At 41.3% G+C, this 15082-nt stretch overlaps 1 protein-coding gene across 5 annotated transcripts in view; it reads left to right on the top strand.

Moving 5' to 3' along the window:
• The window catches only part of LOC145353375 (rho GTPase-activating protein 6-like), a 554657-nt gene that overhangs the window by 525561 nt on the left and 14014 nt on the right, over positions 1-15082 (top strand). The gene's annotated exons all lie outside the window — the stretch shown is intronic.

The raw sequence follows: 15082 nt of genomic DNA on the forward strand, positions 1-15082 counted from the left end.
GCTTCTGAAGATGAGTTTAAGTCTATAAGAGGAATGTTGCTTGAATTGGAACTAATAGAGATAGGTTACCAGTCAGTAGTTGTATCTTGTCATGTTCAAGTATTTCAATTGGTAAAAGTTAAGCTAATTCATTCGCTATAGTTAAACTGTATTGTTAAATAAAGTTTGTTTTGATAAAAACTCCTTAGTGTGTCAATAGAATTATACTTGCTCCAAATCCCCGATCCTTTAATATCTCTTTTTCTCAAATATCTATTCCTTTTTTATATTAAATATTAGTAATTACCACATATGATAATCTCATTGTCTAATAGCTTTCAGTTTAAGAGCCTTTGTCCTGTCTCCTTGTTATTTAAACATGTTGCTCATACACCCTATTGTTGCTGTTCCTGGATCTGCAAACAATGATAGTATCATCACACTACCCCAAACGCCCCTCCTCCACTCTGAGCCTCATTTACCAGTTCCTTCTCTTCCTTCAGTCCCCCATGTCCATTTCAACCTCAGCTCTCTGTACTATATTGCAACATCTGTATTTTGTTATATTGCCCTTTGTGCTGTCCTCTCTGTTGGGAGAGTAAATAAAGTTAATTCAATAGTGACTGGCTGCTATGAATCCACAGGGTGAGTTTTCCTTCAGTGTAGTATGCAATAGAAAGTTGGCAACGAGAATGAGATCGAATTTTACTTTACAGTTCAGTTGAGAAATTGAGGACTGAAGAACATTGGGAGTTCCAAAAATATGACACAAAGTGAATTTTGAGGAGGTTTGAGCAATTTAAAAGATTGCTCTTAGTGCACATCTAGTTCTGATACACAGTGAGTAGGCACAGTTCATAATGGAAAGAAATGACGCAGAAAACAAATTTAAGGACTTTGGGTGATTTCAACTTTCTCAAACAGTTCTAGTATAATTACAACAATGGTTTTACATACGGCTAAAAGCAAATAAAATAGAAAATGAGGATGAGGAGGTTCTCCTCACCATCAGAGGGCCAGATTTTGATTTGATTTATTATCGTCACATGCATCAACATACAGTGAGAAGTATTGCGTGCTTATACAGACAAAGCATACCGTTCATTGAGAAGGAAAGGAGAGAGTATAGAATGTAGTGTTACAGTCATAGCTAGAATGTAGAGAAAGATCAACTTAATGCAAGGTAAGTCCATTCAAAAATCTGATGGCAGCAGGGATGAAGCTGTTCTTGCGTTGGTTGGTATGTGACCTCAGACCTTCGTACCTTTTTCCTGACAGAAGAAGGTGGAAGAAAGAATGTCCGGGGTGCATGGGATCGTTAATTATGCTGGCTGCTTTGCTGAGGCAGTGGGAAATGTAGACAGAGTCAATAGATGGGAGGCTTGCTTGATGGATTGGGCTCCATTCACAATCTTTTGTAGTTCCTTGTGGTCTTGGGCAGAGCAGGAGCCATACCAAGCTGCGATAGAACCAGAAAGAATGCTTTGTATGGTACATCTGGAAAAGTTGGAGAGAGTCATAGCTGACATGCCAAGGGCGTTCAAATGGTCAGTGGATAGGCACATGGATAACATTGGAATAGTTTAGGTTAGAGGGCCATTAGATTGGTTCCACTGGTCGGCAAACATCGAGGAGGTTCACTAGGCTGATACCGGAGATGAGGGGGTTAGCCTATGAAGAGAGACTAAATACACTAGGTCTGTACTCGTTGGAGTTTAGAAGGATGAGGGGGGATCTTATAGAGACGTATAAGATAATGAAGGGGATGGATAGGGTGGAGGTAGAGAGATTCTTCCTGCTTAGAAAGGATAGCAGGACTAGAGGGCACAGCCTCAAGAAAAGGAGGGGGGGGGCAGTTTAGATCAGAGTTGAGGAGGAACTTCTTCACTCAAAGGGTGGTGAATCTCTGGAATTCTCTGCCTGTTGAAGTGGTGGAGGCTGCCTCGCTAAATATATTAAAGTCACAGGTAGATAGGTTTTTGATGGACAGGGGAATTAAGGGTTATGGGGAGGAAGCGGGAAAGTGGAACTGATTCACTTCAGATCAGCCATGATCTTATTGAATGGCGGGGCAGGCTCGAAAGGCTAGATGGCCTACTCCTGCTCCTATTTCTTATGTTCGAGGGCCAAAGGGCCTGTACTGTGCTGTAATGTTCTATGTTCTATTTCCTTAGTCTTCTGAGAAAGTAGAGGCATTTGTGGGCTTCCTTAACTATAGTGTCAGGATGGGTGAACTAGGACAGGTTGTTGATGACCTAAAAACTTGAAGCTCTCTTGAGGTGGTGTCTACTCAGTCTTGCCTGTGAGAGTCTAGTACTAGTCAGTACTGTTCTGAAATAAATAAGGTTCTGGACTCATATTATGGCACAACCAAGAATAAGACTGTTGATGCTCTATCAATGAGAAACAGTTGCCAGATGATTTTGTTACAGACTACATTCTTGAATAAAAGATATTCTGTCTCTTCACTGGACATGGCAGGAACTTAGAAATCAACGTTAAAAGCAGGCATGTAGTACCCTAAAAGTAATGAATTCCAGGCCAAGCTTTGGAGCAAAGGCAATAAGGAATGCGGAAGGAATCTTACGATGAGGCCACGGCCATGAAAATGGCAGAAAGATATAGTTACAAGATGTAAAGCTGTTATATTCCTGAATGCAGTAAAAAGTCTGATAACACCAGGTTTTAGTCCAACCGATTTATTTGATAATTGACTCTCAAGCTTTCGGGGTTAGTCCCTTCGTCAGGTGAATGGAGAGTTCTGGCCTCAGACAGAGCATATAAAGCACAGACAGTTTAGAGATTCCTGAATGGTCAGGGGTGATCCATCAGATTTTTAATAAGATACCAGCTATGGCAGATAAGTTCACTGTCTGAGTTAGAAGTTTAGATGCTAATGTTTAAACATCCACATTTCCAGGCAAAGTGCTATGCCTGTGAGATAGAGCTTGAAAGAGGGAATCTGACAAAGAGAGAGCATGAGGATCTCCTCGAGTCCAAATTTTTCCTACAGTCCCAAGTAAAAGTCACAAAGATAGTGAAAGTTTGTTGGTATTACAGAAGCCATTGTAAGAGCAAAGTGAGTCAGGTTCTTTGATAAAGACAATCTAATCAATGTCACAGCCCCAATCATTAAGTTCAGAGATGGAGTCAAGCTCATGGAAAATGCAAGAAAGCACCCAAACTGGGAAAGAAGTCCAGACAGGTTAGCTGAAAGGCTGCATCTGGTGGAAACTTTTTTTTACAAGGGGTTAGAATTAGGTAAGGATCTGCAGAGGAGAAACTAAAATCTTTCCTTTTGGAATGTTTTACTGCAGTCATGTTAGTGAGCAATTCTAAACTCTTTTCTCACTTATTTCAGTGAGGTAGATTATTTCTGTGATTGTTAGACTATGTTGCCTCATCTAACACTAACAACAGCCTACAATCCACTGGAATAGTGAGATAGAGTTTGGTGACACTTACCAATATGACTGCAGTAAAATGTCCCACAAGGAAAAGATTTGTTTCCCTTTTGCAAATCCTTCCCTCCCACTTCTGCCATGTTCGAGTTCCTGGTTGCAGGTTCCAGCAATAATGTAATTGGATTTCTGCTCATGCACAGACCTATGGGGATGGGCATCAGTGGCCATTCTGCATATCCATACTGTGTTGGCAGGAGATATAGCTGGGGGAATTTTGGCACATTTCTATCCAGATTCTACTACCTTCTGCCAAAAGCAAACAAGAGGCATGATTCATGTTGTCATGGAGGGAGGGATCTAAACACATCGGCAAAAGTACGTAGGATTATATTACATACCAGTGTTTTAAAAAAAAACATTTTTACTCACTGATTGGAAGAGGCTGTTCGAGGGTAAATCCACATCTGGCATGTGTGAGTATTTTATGGAGCAGTTGATAGCAGTGCAGGACAGGCATGTGCCTGTAAAAAGGAAGGACAGGAAAGGTAGGATTTGAGAGCCGTGGATAACCAGAGAAATTGTGGGTTTGATCAAAAAGAGAAAAAGAGGTATACATAAGGTCCAGGCAGCTAAAAACAGCACTGGAGGAATACAGAGAAAGTAGCAAAGAACTCAAACAGGGAGATAGAAGGGGTCATGAAATGTCCTTGGCAGACAGGATTAAGGAGAATCCCAAGGCATTTTATACATACGTTAGGAACAGAGGGTTGTCAGAGAAAGAGTCAGACCTCTCAAGAACAAAGGAGGAGTGTTATGCTTAGAATGCAAGGAAGTAGGTGAGATCCTAAATGAATACTTTGCATCAGTATTCACAAAGGAGAGGGACACGTTGATTGGTAGTGTCTCAGAGGGATGTGTAGACCCGTTAGAACAAATCACAATTACAAGGGAGGAAGTGTTAGGTGTTTTAGGAAGCATTAAGGTTGACAGATCCCCAGGCCAGATGGCATCTGTCATAGCTTACTGAGAGAGACAAGAGATGAAATTGCTGGGCCTCTAACAGAAATCTTTGTTTCTTCATTGGACACGGGTGAGGTGCCAGAGGATTGGACGACAGCAAATGTGGTCCTGTTGTTTAAGAAGGGTAGCAAGGATAACCCGGGTAATTATAGGCCAGTGAACTTGACGTCCATGGTAGGGAAATTGTTGGAGAAGATTCTTAGAGATAGGAATATACACATTTAAAACTGAATAGTCTCATTAGCGATAGACAACATGGTTTTGTACAAGGGAGGTCATGCCTCACAAATTTGGTTGAGTTCTTTTGAGGAGGTGACAAAAATGATTGATGAGGGAAGGGCCGTGAATGTCATCTACATGGATTTTAGTAAAGCATTTGACAAGGTCCCTCATGGTAGGCTGGTGCAAAAGGTTAAATCTCAAGGGATCAAAGGTGAACTAGCTAGATGGCTACAGAACTGGCTTGGCCATAGAAGACAGAGGATAGCAGTGGAGGGGTTTTTTTCTGATTGGAGGTTTATGACTAGTGGTGTTTCGCAGGGCTCTGTACTGGGACCTCTGCTGTTTGTGATATATATAAATGATTTGGAAGAAGATGTAGTTCGTCTGATTAGTAAGTTTGTGGACGAAACAAAGATTGCAGGAATTGCGGATAGTGATGAACATTGTCAGAGACTACAGCAGGATGTATATAGACTGGAAAATTGGGCAGAGAAATGGCAAATGGAATTTAATCCAGATAAATGCAAAGTGATGCATGTTGGTAGCTCTAACGCAGGGGGGTGCTATACAATAAATGGCAGAACCATCAGGCGTATAGACACACAGATCTGTGTGTGCAAGTCCACAGATCCTTAAAGGTGGCAGCACAGATGGAAAAGGTGGTGAAGAAGGCATATGGCATGCTTGCCTTTATTGGATGGGGCATAGAGTATAAAAGTTGGCATATGAGATTGCAGTTATATAGAACATTGATTAGGCCACATTTAGAATACTGCGTCCAGTTCTGGTATCACACTACCAGAAGGATGTGGAGGCTTTGGAGAGAGTGCAGAAAAGGTTTACCAGGATGTTGCTGGGTATGGAGGGTATTAGCTATGAGGTGAGATTGAGTAAATTAGGGTTGCTCTCCTTGGAAAAATGGAGGTTGAGGGGCAACCTAATAGAATTATAAAATTATGAACGGCATAGATGGGGTGAACAGTTGGAAGCTTTTTCCCAGGTCAGAAACGACAAACACAAAGGGTCACAAGTTCAAGGTAAGGGGGCAAGGTTCAATACAGATATGTGGGGACGTTTTTTTTACAGAGGGTGGTCAGGGCCTACAATGCAGTACTAAGCAAGTTGAGGTAGACACGCTAGGATCATTTAAGATTTATCTAGATAGCCACATGAACAGGCTGGAAATAGAGGGACACATACGAATGGTCTCATTAGGAACACATGATCGGTGCAGGCTTGGAGGGCCGAAGGGCCTGTTACTGTGCCATATTGTTCTTTGTTCTATTAGCATCAGATTCACATGGTGTGCTTTGCTCAATGTGATACACAAAATTTTTCTTCCACAGTTTTCCATTTCTCCCCCTAGTTTCTGAACCCTCCACCCCATTTCTCAATTTCAGACTCTCTTCTGTGGCATGGTGACAGCAGTCAGCACTGCTGCTCATAGCTCCAGGAAGTAAGGGTTTGATTCTGGCCTTGGATGGGTGACTGTGTGATGTTTACATATTCTCCAAGTGTCTGCGTAAGTTTCTTCTGAGTGCTCCGGTTTCCTCCCATGGCCCAAAGATGTGGGTGGATGGGCCATGCTAAATTTAAGAACATAAGAAATAGGAGCAGGAATAGGCCATCTAGCCCTTCGAGCCTGCCCGCCATTCAATAAGATCATGGCAGATTTGAAGTGGATCAGTTCCACTTACCCGCCTGCTCCCCATAACTCTTAATTCCCTTTATCGATCAGAAATCTATCTACCCATGAGTTAAACATATTCAACGAGGTAGCCTCCACCACTTCAATGGGCAAAGAATTCCAGAGATTCACCACCCTCTGAGAGAAGAAGTTCCTCCTCAACTCTGTTCTAAACTGCACCCCCCCCCCCACTTATTTTGAGGCTGTGCCCTCTAGTTTTGGTTTCCTTTCTCAGTGGAAAGAATCTCTCTACCTCTGCCCTATCTAGCCCCTTCATTATCTTGTAAGTCTCTATAAGATCCCCTCATGGTGAAGGGATTGCCTCACAATTGCCTCATGGTGACCCAAAATGAGTAGATTCTGGGGATTGGGAGTAATTAAGTGGGGTTACAGGGATAGGACGTGGGTTAGGTACTGTCTCAGAGCACCTAAGTGAAGACTCAGTGGGCTGAATGACCTCTTTCTGCATTGTAGGGATCTATGATTCTGAATATTAGCACCTGTAAATCCTGACTCTCCAGCCTATTCTCAACTGCACATGATGTGGTGATATTGTGGAGCCTGGGGACATGATAGTGGGGAGTGGGGTGAGAGGGTTGTTCACTGCGTTAGGAAATTTGTTACATTAATCATTAATAAACAATCTTTTTTTTAAAATAAATCCCCTTGGCAGCTACAGGCATCACCCTAGAGACCCATGCCTCATTTCACAAGTTCTGACTGTTCCAGGAGGGTTCAACGACTATGCCCAGAGCTGTCCAGCTTGTGGAAAGAGAAATTCTTTATACTCAGAGTAACTCCTTTATCCTTGGGGTAGAGCAGTGTAAGAAGTCACTTTCAGAAATGGAGCTGATTCTCTGTCACTATGGATGCTGGGTAAAGAGATTGCCATTTCTTTCTTGAGTTACTGCCTCAGACTTGCCATAAGACACACCTACCTGTGTTTTATGTTGCAAACTGACTTGACTTTGTGCATTGTAGACTGTTTGTAGTTCTTAATTTGCACTTTCAAGGTGCAGCAATGACCTATTAGAGTATATTTTGTTTGGCGGTATCCAAAAGTGTTGATATCCGTACATCTCTGTTTTGTACAGGATTCACTGTGCCTAGGAAATTGCCACCTCCATCTGTGGTAACTTACTACTAACCATTTAGTAAAGATTGTGATCCTTTTTCGTAGACTGTCTCAATCAAATCAACATTATATTGGCTAAATGTAAATTAAATGAAAATTTGTACAATCTTTTCTTTAAAGAAAGGTTAGATGAAGGCCTCGTAAGAGAGTAAAGCTGCTGATCAAATTTGATAGACTACAAACATTCCTCATTCTGATATATTTTAATACTAGTCATAGAAAAATGGTCTGAGGTGGTCATGGCAGCAGAAGAGTTGAAAGTCACTACCAAATGTCATGAGAAACAGTAAATTAGCAGACACACAGAGTGAGATGAAAGTTGATGCTAAATAATTCTGAATGCCCTGACCCAGAAATTGGTATGTGATTTGGCTTAAGTACTTTATGCGGAAAACATTGTGAAATAATGAGGGAAACGTCAAATACCAGAAAAATACAGGAGGAGTGGAAGGAGGATAGATGGATATATCTTCAGTAAAATATGTAAAGTTTGAGATGAAGTTTTTTTTTATATAACCAGGGTTGTTGGTAATAGAGAAATGAAAGCTTTTCGTTTTTATCTGGTTTGTGGTGCTAAAAATCTTCTAAAGTCAAGACTGGTATAAAAGAAAGAACTTGCATTTATATGGCAACCATCACTGCCTCAGGACTGCCCAAAGCCCTTGTGGCCACTGACATACTTGTTGAAGTGCAGTCACAATTGTAATGTAGGAAACCTGTCCACCAGTACACGGACAGCAGTGAGCAATAAGATAATGACCAAAGAAACTGTCTAGTGTAATAAAATGCAAAAAATGCAAGCAGTGTCTGTGGAGAAAGAGAAATGATGTGGGTATGCCGGCGTTGGACTGGCGTAAACACAGTAAAAAGTCTGACAACACCAGGTTTTAGTCCAACCTATTTATTTGATAATATACTCACTAGCTTTCGGGGTTACCCCCTTCGTCAGGTGAATGGAGAGTTCTGGCCTCAGACAGAGCATATAAAGCACAGACAGTTTAGAGATTACTGATTAAAATGCAAATCCTTACACCTAACCTGCTGTTCAAGACCTGAAGTGGCTGATAATGTGAGTGGAAGGAGCACTGATCACAGTTTAAAGAGATGTGTATTGTCTCCAGACAGTACAGTAAGTGAGGTTTTGCAAACCCAGGCAAGTCACGGGGGTTACAGATAGTGCGACATGAACCCAAGATCCCTGTTGAGACCGTCCTCATGTGTGCGGAACTTGGCTATCAGTCTCTGCTCAGCGACTCTGCGCTGTCGTGTGTCGTGAAGGCCGCCTTGGAGAATGCTAAGGCGGCCTTCACGACACACGACAGCGCAGAGTCGCTGAGCAGAGACTGATAGCCAAGTTCCGCACACATGAGGACGGTCTCAACAGGGATCTTGGGTTCATGTCGCACTATCTGTAACCCCCATGACTTGCCTGGGTTTGCAAAACCTCACTTACTGTACTGTCTGGAGACAATACACATCTCTTTAAACTGTGATCAGTGCTCCTTCCACTCACATTATCAGCCACTTCAGGTCTTGAACAGCAGGTTAGGTGTAAGGATTTGCATTTTAATCAGTAATCTCTAAACTGTCTGTGCTTTATATGCTCTGTCTGAGGCCAGAACTCTCCATTCACCTGACGAAGGGGGTAACCCCGAAAGCTAGTGAGTATATTATCAAATAAATAGGTTGGACTAAAACCTGGTGTTGTCAGACTTTTTACTGTGAGAAAGAGAAAAGCAGAGTTAACGTTTCAGGCTGATGACCTTTCTCATCTATCTATTGATGATGTTTACTCTGTTTCTTTCTCCATAAATGCTGCCTGGCCTACTGAATATTTCCAGCATTTTCCATTTTATTCCATTTTAGGTCTCCAGTGTTTTGCAGTATTTTGCTTTTAGAACCACAGAAACATAGAAAATAGGAGCATGAGAAGGTCATTTGAGCCCTCAAGCCTGCTCCGCCATTCAGTATGACCATGGCTTGTCCTTTATCTTGAAGCCACACTCCCACACACTCCCTGTACACCTTGATGTCTTGAAGTCAAGATATTTTATCTAATTACTTCATAAGCATATTCAGTGACTTGGCTTTCTGTGGCAGAAAATACCACAAGTTTATCACCCTGCAGATGGAGACATTTTTCCTCTTCTCAGTCCTAAATGGCCTACACCACATCCTGAGAATGTGACACCTTGTTGTAGACCTTCCAGCCAGAGGGAATAACATCACTGTATTCAGAATGTCCAACCCTGTCAGAATTATATATGTTTAAGTTAGATACCCCCTCATTCTTCTAAATTTCATTGATGACAGGCCTAGTCGATCCAATCTGTCTTCATATCCCAGGAATCAGTCTGGTGAAATTCAAAGAGCTTCTACAAATACATAAAGGGCAAAAGAGTAACAAGGGAGAGAGTAAGGCCTCTTAAGGATCAACAAGGTCATCCATGTGACCTTAAGAGATGATTGAGATCCTAAATGAATATTTCTCATCAGTATTTATTGTTGAGAAGAGCATGGACGTTAGGAAACTTGGGGAATTAAATATTGATGTCTTGAGGAGTTTACACATTACAGAGAAGGAAATGCTGGAAGTTTTAAAGTGCATCAAGGTAGATAAATCTGCGGGACCTGATGAAGTGTATCCCAGGACATTGGCGGGGGCTAGGGAGGAAATTATGGAACCCCTAGTTGAGATATTTGAATCATCAATATACAAGGGTGAGGTGCCTGAAGATTGGAGAGTTTAGAAATGTTGTGCCTTTGTTTAAAAAGGGCTGCAGGGAAAAGCCTGGGAACCACAGGCTAGTTAGTCTCACGTCTGTGGTGGGTAAGTTGTTGGAAGGTATTTTGCAAAACAGGATCTACAGACATTTAGAGATGCAGGGACTGACTAGGGACAGTCAGCATGGCTTTGAGTGGAAAATCATGTCACACAAATTTGACTGAGTTTTTTAAAGGGGTAACCAAGAAGGTAGATGAGGGCAGTGCAGTTGATGTTGTCTATATGGACTTTAGCAAGGCCTTTGACAAGGTACCACATGTTAGGTTGTTGCATAAAGTTAGATCTCACGGGATCCAGGGTGTGATATCTAAATGGATACAAAATTGGCTTCTTAACAGAAGCCAGAGAGTGGTTTAGAGAGTTGTTTTTCAGACTGGAGGCCTGTGACCAATGGTGTGCCTCAGGGGTCGTGCTGGGCCCACTGTTATTTGTCATTTATATTAATGATTTGGATCATTATATAAGGGGCATGGCTAGTAAGTTTGCAGATGACACCAAGATTGGTGGCATAGTGGACAGTGAAGAAAATTATCTCCAGTTGCATTGGGATCTTGATCAGTTGGGCCCCCAAGTTCCACTTCTGATTGACCCTCACCTAGAGTATCACGTCTAATTCTAGGAACTGCATTTAGAAAGTATGTAAAGGCTTCGGATGAAGGAATTCCAGGAATGAGGGAATTCCGTTTCCTAGATAGATTGGAGAAGCTGGGATTGTTAGGCTCAGAGAAATGAAGGTCAAGAGGAGATTTGTTAGAGGTGTTCAAAATGCTGAGGTGTCAAGTCAGAATAGGTAGAAATAAATTGTTGCCATTGGTGGAAGGGCCAAGAACCAGTGGATATGGATTTAAGGTGACAGACGAAGGAACCAGTGGTGATATCAGTAAAAGATTTTACAGTCAGTGGTTAGTGTCTGAAATCCACAATGCTGGAGGCAGATTCAATCATGGCTTTCAAAGTGGAATTTGATCAGCATCTAGGGAAAGAGAACTTGCAGATTAACAGCATAAAAGTGGGGATGTGGGACTAGCTGAGTTAGTTTGACAAAAAACTGGCATAGGCACAAAGGACTGAATGGCCTCCTTCTGTGCTGTAATCATTCTATGATTCTTCCTTTATTGTTCAAGAGTTGAGATAATTCATCTGATTAATTTGTGTTATTTTTGGATAGTGGTCAACGGGCATTTTGCTAATTTACATTTCCTCTTTGATGATACAATGAGTAATACACTATGCTCACTACATTGTTCTGCATCACACTTATCTAAATGGCACAAGCGTACTTTGCTTGCTTAAGTATTCATAATAAGCTCTGCAGAAAAATGAATGCTTAACCACTTACGCAAGTACAGTTTCTTATACTAAATCATAGACCTAATTGGCTAATTACCTTATTAAACAATGGTGCTGTTCATGGCTTAGCCAATGAAACTAGTGAAAACAATACTCATTCTATTCTAACAACCTCAGCAATATTCCCTTGAATAATCTATCATAACCCAAATGTAACAACATCAGTAAATGCCAACTGCATTTGCAACAGGTTTGGTCAGTTAGAAACGTACAACCAGTTGTTTCAAGTCAGCTTAAGACTGGCAATGCTGCCCCTGTCACCCCATAAATTCCTGTGACTACCAATGGGGATTGGTGTCTTAATTTGGTAAAACTGTTGTATTGATTAATCAAGCAAGGGTCTGACAATATTCCAGATGCTTATTCATCAGCGGAAAATCATGGTGTTCTCTGTCGCCGTCCCTGGATATGGCCCTTGTCTCATTGGCAGGACAACTTCATCAGAAGTGGTAACCAGTCAGGGGGTGGGGATTGGCTGTAGGGGTTCTCAAACACATGTGATCTCATGGATTTTGGGTCAGGTCGAATGACACCAAAGAAATACTTCCCTTATTAAACAAACAAAACTGTACTCTTCCACTTTGAGTCCCATTTGGAGAAAGCATTGAGGCAGGCAAAAGCAGTCAACTGTACTCCATGTGAGGAACTTTGTGTCACTAATCACAGAATCTCACAGCATATGGCCAGGTCTTCTCTTCACAGTGCGAACGCTAGCACCAAAACTGTGCTGAACACTGTGCTAAATGGAAGAGACTAAGGGCTGAGTAGCCCAAAATTCTGTACCTGTGAGATGCTTGGACCTTCAGCAACAGCAAAATTGTATGCTGCTGCAAACTATAACCTCAAACCCCACCACAACAACTCTGTCATCGTCATCAAGCTAGGATACCAACCGTGGCTCAGTAGAGAGTGCAGAATAGCCTACCAGATGCACTGTTGAGCAAGGCAGCAATCTAGTAAGGGTGTATCTCAGAACTAACTATATGCTGAACTCCAAAAACAGACTGAGACAAAACTCAGAATAACTGAATTCCACATCAAGACGGCAATCAGCCAAGCCACTTTTGCAAAATTGAGGCCACTGAGAAGGAAATTCTCCAATGGACACAAAGGAAGATGGTCATTAGAAATCAATCATAACTGCACCAGAACATCATTGCAGGCATTCCTTAGAAGTATTTTTGACCAAACTGTCTTCAGCTGCTTCATCAGTGACCTTCCTTCTGTTTTAAGGTCCAGAGTGCTGCTGCTCCTGGTGATGATACTTCATTAATTATAGCTCTGATCATTAAGCAGCACATGCCAGCCTGCAGCATGACCTGAATAACATCCAGACTTGGGCCGACAAGTAGCAAGGAATGTCCTGTATTGCATTGATCATAACCAGCAATAAATGGCCCAACAGCCTTCCTGTGATCTTTACTGATGCCTCCATTGCGACCATCAGTATCCTGAGGACAGGTTGGAGGTCAAGTTTCACCGTTCATTAGAAAGTTAATTGTCAAATTGCCAACTTAGCTACAAGACCATGACACAGAATGGATCTCTGTGTGATGCTAATTTTTTTGAACCTCTCAAAAAAACCCTTCCTGTTATTTGCAAAGTTCAGGTTATGAGGGTGATGGATTATTCATCACATGGCTAGCTTGGTGCAGTTGCATCAGCAGCAAGAAATCTCACCACTACCCAGGACAGAGCAGTTCACTTAATTGGCATAAAAACAGAAAATGCTAAAAATATTCAGCAGGTCAGGCACCATTTGTGGAGCTAGAAACAGAGGTAATGGGGGGTGGGGAGGGGGGCGGGGGGCGATTCTCCCAAAAAAGGCTCTAAGTGCTGAATTTGCAGGAAAACTGGTGTAAATCACCATTGCTTTTTCAGCTGGAGTTCAGTGGCTCATCATTAAATCACAATTATTAAAAGCTCAGGGGCGGGACCAATTTATGCCAGAGTCTGGTAGTTCTAGGTCTCTGTTCAAAAACTGTCATCTTTGTTTTCAATCCTTGCATGATTTCTTGTCTCAATATCTAGAGCCACGTCCTGCCATGCAAGTCTCACAACTACTCTGCTCCAATAGTTCTGAAATTTTGCACCCAATTTTAATCATTCCGCTTTTCAAGACTTTCAACTGCCATGGCTCTAAATTTTGGAATACCCTCCCCAATCCTCATTTCCTTTAAGATGCAACCTATCTCTTTTTCATCAAACTTTTGATCAATTGTCCTGACATTTTTTATGGCTTGGTATCAACATTTTTTTGATATTCTTGTTAGACATCTTGAGATTTACTTTAAAGGCATTACGTAAATGCAATTTGCTTAGTTCTTATACTTGCTCTTTGGTCCTCTTTTTGCCTTTTATTTAGCTCTTTTTGTACTTCCTATAGTTTTTGTAAAACAAGCTAGTTCCTTAAGTTGTTCACTTCAAGCTGTTGGATGTTGAAAACCTTTGCCCTTCTAACCAATAAGTTTAATTTTGATAAGAATCATGATTGCTCAAAAAGACCCCGATTTTGTGACGAAAAATTCACTCAAGCTTCCCTGTTCCCTTGAAGGCACGTAAATGGGCATACATGTGTTTTAAGATTCATCTTAAAACTTATTGTTCTGCTATTACAGCAGAGGTGTTAATATATTTCTTTCACAACATCTCTTTCACAACTAGTTCAAGCTGCTGTTAAAATAGCAGAGAAATGAAATTGCAGGTGGACTCTTGAAGATTTTGTAGCATATCGTCAAGAGCCATAATGTTTGAAAGACTCTTACTGGCATCATTACATTCACAAGACATTGTCATAACAAAATATTTTTCATCCACTCAAAAGACATGCCAGATGTCTTTGTGAAGTACATGCTTCTCTTCCATGGGTGCATAGTTTAAGTTTAGGGATGTTGCAGCACAGTGTATTCAATTTCCCCAAGGAATAACCTGGCTATTTCATGGATTTATGACTTGGAGAACTGAGACTGTAGAAAAAGAGCAGAATCATCCCTTACCCACCCTATTCACATGGTTCTAACTTTTTTTCAAAAGGAGCACAACAATTTGGCAAGATGAAAATTTTGTATTTTACTTCCTCCACATAAAAAGCATCTGAAACTGCATCTTTGATGCTGGACAATTCAAAGTTTTAAAACAAAGTTAAACCTAATTGTTTGTAAGTTTCATAACATGTAGGAATCAGCAAGCAAAATAAACATGTTGCTGGGATACAGGAACTGGGTGACTTGCAGCTTCTGTATGCAGGGATATCGAACACATGAATATTTGGTTAGTTAGTAAGGGAGAACTCATGAAGAAGTTACTGTTGAAGTTGCTTTTGTGTATTGCCTCTCAGGACTTCAGAGCACCCCAAAGTTCTTCACAGCCGATTAAACATAGTTATTTCTAATATAGCAAATGGCTAGCTTTGATAAATTATCAATTTTCTTTCGTTGTTTGTTAAGGGCTAAATATTGGCCAGAACAACTGGGGGACTAATGCTGTTACTTCAAATAGCG

The sequence above is a fragment of the Carcharhinus amblyrhynchos genome, chromosome 15 (genome assembly GCF_965287045.1).
Source record: "Carcharhinus amblyrhynchos chromosome 15, sCarAmb.v2.hapA, whole genome shotgun sequence".
Taxonomy (NCBI): Eukaryota; Metazoa; Chordata; class Chondrichthyes; order Carcharhiniformes; family Carcharhinidae; genus Carcharhinus; species Carcharhinus amblyrhynchos.